A 5,422-nucleotide genomic window follows, 5' to 3' on the forward strand; every position below is an offset into this window, starting at 1 on the left:
ATGAATGGTAAAGGAAAATGATCCTTTCTGCTAGTTGTATTGAGCATTCTGTAATCAATACACATACGCCACCTTGTAACTGTTCTTGTAGGAACCAGTTCATTGTTTTCATTATGGAACACTGTCATGCCACCTTTCTTAGGGATGACTTGGACAGGGCTTACCTAGGGGCTATCAGAAATGGGATAAATAATCCCAGCCTCTAGTAATTTAGTGACCTCCTTTTGCATCACCTCCTTCATGGCTGGATTCAACCGCCTTTGTGGTTGAACCACTGGCTTAGCTTCACCCTCCAATAAAATCTTGTGCATGCATCTGGCTGGGCTAATGCCCTTAAGATCACTGATGGACAACCCAGGAGCTATCTTGTGTGTCCTTAGCACTTGAATTAGTGCTTCCTCTTCCTGTGGCTCTAAGGTAGAGCTTATGATTACAGGAAAGGTATCACCTTCTCCTAGAAATGCATATTTCAGGGATGGTGGTAATGGTTTGACTCAGATTTGGAAGGTTTCTCCTCTTTCTGAGGGATTTTCAGAGGTTCTATTATTCTCTCTGATTCCTCCAGATCAGGATGAACAACTTTAAAGATATCCTCTAGCTCTGATTCGAGACTCTCAGCCATATTGACTTCTTTTACCAGAGAGTCAATGATATCAACGCTCATGCAGTCATTTTGGGTGTCTGGATGCTGCATGGATTTGACAACATTCAACTTGAACTCATCCTCATTGACTCTTAGGGTTACTTCCCCTTTTTGAACATCAATAAAGGTTCGGCCAGTTGCTAGGAAAGGTCTTTCCAGAATGAGAGTTGCGCTCTTATGCTCCTCCATTTCCAGCACCACAAAGTCAGTGGGAAAGGCAAATGGCCCAACCTTGACAATCATGTCTTCAATCATGCCTGATGGGTATTTAATGGAGCCATCAGCAAGTTGGAGACATATCCGGGTTGGTTTAACTTCATCAGTCAACCCAAGCTTTTTTATAATGACTGCTGGTATTAGGTTAATACTTGCCCCAAGATCACATAGAGCTTGCTTGGTACAAGTACCTTCTAGTGTGCATGGTATCATAAAGCTTCCCAGATCTTTAAGCTTCTCAAGTAAGCTTTTCAGAATGACTGCACTGCATTCTTCAGTGAGCTAAACTTTTTCGATTTCCCTCCAATCCTTCTTATGACTTAAGATCTCTTTCATGAACTTAGCATAAGAGGGTATTTGCTCAAGTGCCTCTGCAAACGGAATCTTTATTTCAAGAGTCCTGAGATAGTCTGCAAAGCGGGCAAATTGCTTATCCTATTCCGCTTGGCGGAGTTTCTGAGGATAAGGCATTTTGGCTTTGTATTCCTCAACCTTAGTTGCTATAGGTTTATTGCCTACAGATGTGGGTTGGGAAGCCTTTTTAGAAGGGTTATTATCAGCACTAGTATGTGTCTGATCCCCCACTAGCATTTGAATGCCAGGGGTGGAAGCTGGAGTGGCGTTAGACGCCAGCTCCTTACCTGCTTCTGGCGTCTGAATGCCAGAATTGTGCTCCCTTTGGGCGTTCAACGCCAACTCCTTGCTTGTTTCTGGCATTGAACGCCAGGACTGAGCATGGTTTGGGCGTTCAACGCCAGCTTTCCACCCATTTACGGCGTTTGAGCACCAGAATTATTCCTCTCTGGGCTCTTACTGTCCTCAGATGGATTTTGGGTAGTTTGCTCATTCCTTGGCTTCCTGCTACCTTGAAGTGAGGTATTTAATGTTTTTCCACTTCTTAATTGAACTGCTTGGCATTCTTCTATTATTTATTTTGATAACTGCTGTTCTGTTTGCTTCAATTGCACTTCCATATTCATATTAGCCATTATTGTTTCTTGTAATATCTCTTTGAATTCGGCTAACTGTTTTGTTAGAAAATCCAATTGCTGATTGAATTCTGTAACTTGTTCTGTAGGACTCATTTCAGCAGTTATTATTTTAGCCTCTTCTTTCATGGAAGGTTCACTGCTTAGGTACAGATGCTGATTTCTGGCAACTGTATCAATGAGCTCTTGAGCTTCTTCCATTGTCTTTCTCATGTGTATAGATCCACCAGCTGAGTGTTCTAGAGAAATCTGAGCTTTTTCTGTAAGGCCATAGTAGAAGATGTCTAACTGCACCCACTCTGAAAACATTTTAGAGGGGCATTTTCTTAGCATCTCTCTGTATCTCTCCCAGGCATCATAGAGAGATTCATTATCTCCTTGTTTGAAGCCTTGGATGCTCAGCCTTAGCTGTGTCATCCGTTTCGGAGGAAAATAGTGATTCAGGAATTTTTCTGACAGCTGTTTCCATGTCTTTATGCTGTCCTTAGGTTGGTTATTTAACCGCCTCCTAGCTTGGTCTTTTACAGCAAATGGGAACAGTAATAGCCTGTAGACATCTTGATCTACCTCCTTATCATATATTGTGTCAGCAATTTGTAAAAATTGTGCCAGAAACTCTGTAGGTTCTTCTTGTGGAAGACCGGAATACTGGTAACTTTGCTGCACCGTGATAATAAGCTGAGAATTCAACTAAAATCTACTAACTCCAATGGAGGGTATACATATAATACTCCCATATGAAGCAGTAGTGGGGTTAGTGTAAAGGAGATGATATGGATGTAAATATTATTTATTTTATTATATATAAAAATTTATTTTTGAAATAATAAAATAAAATAAATTAAGATAAAATAAAAACGAAATAAAAATAAAAAATTTTAAAATGTTTTGTGAAGATTTTTGAAAAAATTGAGGAGAGAGAAAGTGGTTAGGATATTTTTGAAAAAGATAATAAAATATTATTATAATTTTTTTTAAATCTTAAAAGGATAAGATTTGAAAAATTTTGAAATTGAAATCTGAATTTTTTAAAAAAATTTCAAAAAAGTAGCTTAAAAATAGTTAGAAAAGATATTTTTTTGAATTTTGAATTTTATGATGAAAGAGAAAAATACACAAAAGACACAAGACTTAAAATTTTTAGATCTAATACTTCTTGTTTTCGATAATTTTGGAGGGAAAACACCAAGGAACACCAAACTTAAAAATTTTAAGATCAAAACATAAAGAAGACTCGAAAACAATTTGAAGATTCACAAAAACACCAAGAACAAAAGAAAGAACGCCAAACTTAAAATTTTTGGGAAAACTAAAATAAATTTTCGAAAATTATAAAAAGATTAACAAGAAGATACCAAACTTAAAGTTTGGCACAAGAATTAATCAAAGAAAAATTATTTTTGAAAATGTTTTTTTTTTTAAAAGAAGATACCCAATTGCCAAGAACATAAGCCAACGCTCTAGCCAACTGAGCTATAAATGTAACGTTTTTTAAAGATGTATTATTTTTATAGATGAAAATAATTTTTTTTTTGAAAACTAATGTTTTGAAAAAGCACAAGAAAAACAAGAAAAGACATAGAACAAGACAAACCAAAGATCAAACAAGAAAAATTGACAAGAACAATTTGAAGATCAAGGAAAAACAAACAACACTAAGTCAAAAAATATAAATAATTGCATAGTTAAGGAAGGTGATGAGTGTCACGGATCACCACCTTCTCCATAGTTAAGCGCGAATGAACATCTTAGATAGGAACACGCATGTTTGAATGGAAAAACATAAATAATTGCATTAATTCATCGAGACGCTGTAGAGCTCCTCACCCCCAACAATGGAGTTTAGAGACTCATGCCGTCAAAGAGTATAAAATTCAGATCTAAAAATGTCATGAGATACAAAATAAGTCTCTAAAAGCTGTTTAAATACTAAACTAGTAACCTAGGTTTACAGAAAATGAGTAAACTAAGATAATTGGTGCAGAAATCCACTTCTGGGGTCCACTTGGTGTGTGCTGGGGCTGAGACTTAAGCTTCTCACGTGCTAATGAGCGGATAATTTATACGCTTTTTGGCATTGTTTTTAGTATGTTTTTAGTATGATCTAGTTAGTTTTTAGTATATTTTTATTAGTTTTTAGTTAAAATTCACTTTTCTGGACTTTACTATGAGTTTGTGTGTTTTTCTGTGATTTCAGGTATTTTCTGGCTGAAATTGAGGGACCTGAGCAAAAATCTGATTCAGAGACTAAAAGGGACTGCAGATGCTGTTGGATTCTGACCTCCCTGCACTCGAAGTAGATTTTCTGGAGCTACAGAAGCCCAATTGGCGCGCTCTCAACGGCGTTGGAAAGTAGACATCCTGGGCTTTCCAACAATGTATAATAGTTCATACTTTGCCCGAGATTTGATGGCCCAAACCGGCGTTGCAAATCAGCTTCAGAATTCCCAGCGTTTAACGCTGGAACTGGCATAAAAATTGGAGTTAAACGCCCAAACTGGCATAAAAGCTGGCGTTTAACTCCAGAAAGAGTCTCTACACGAAAATGCTTCAATGCTCAGCCCAAGCACATACCAAGTGGGCCCGGAAGTGGATTTTTATGTCATTTACTCATTTCTGTATACCCTAGGTTACTAGTTCACTATTAATAGGATATTTTGACATTGTATATGTACCTCATGACACTTTACACGTTTCTTTGTGTACCTTCCATGGCATGAGTCTCTAAACCCCATGGTTGGGGGTGAGGAGCTCTGCTGTGTCTTGATGGATTAATGCAATTACTACTGTTTCTTATTCAATCATGCTTGCTTCCATTCTAAGATATTACTTGTTCTTAAACCGGATGCATGTGATGATCCGTGACAATCATTATCATTCTTAACTATGAACGTGTGCCTGACAACCACCTCCGTTCTACCTTAGATTAAGTAGATATCTCTTGGATTCTTTAATCAGAATCTTCGTGGTATAAGCTAGAACTGATGGCGGCATTCAAGAGAATCCGGAAGGTCTAAACCTTGTCTGTGGTATTCTGAGTAGGATTCAATGATTGAATGACTGTGACGAGCTTCAAACTCCTGAGGGCTGGGCGTTAGTGACAGACGCAAAAGAATCACTGGATTCTATTCCAACCTGATTGAGAACCGACAGATGATTAGCCGTGTCGTGACAGGGTGCGTTGAACATTTTCACTGAGAGGATGGGAGGTAGCCACTGACAACGGTGAAACCCTTACATACAGCTTGCCATGGAAGGAGCCTTGCGTGTTTGAAGAAGAAGACAGTAAGAAAGCAGAGGTTCAGAAGACAGAGCATCTCCAAAACCTCAACCTATTCTCATCACTACAATTCAAGTACCTGTTTTATGTTCTTTTGCTTTTTACAATCAATCCTGATCATCTTTGATATCCTGACTAAAAGTTACAAGGTAACCATAGCGTGCTTCAAGCCGACAATCTCCGTGGGATCGACCCTTTCTCACGTAAGGTATTACTTGGACGACCCAGTGCACTTGCTGGTTAGTTGTGCGAAGTTGTGACAAAGTGTGATTCACGTTTGAGAGCGCTACCAAG

Source organism: Arachis duranensis, chromosome 1, assembly GCF_000817695.3.
Source record: "Arachis duranensis cultivar V14167 chromosome 1, aradu.V14167.gnm2.J7QH, whole genome shotgun sequence".
Taxonomy (NCBI): Eukaryota; Viridiplantae; Streptophyta; class Magnoliopsida; order Fabales; family Fabaceae; genus Arachis; species Arachis duranensis.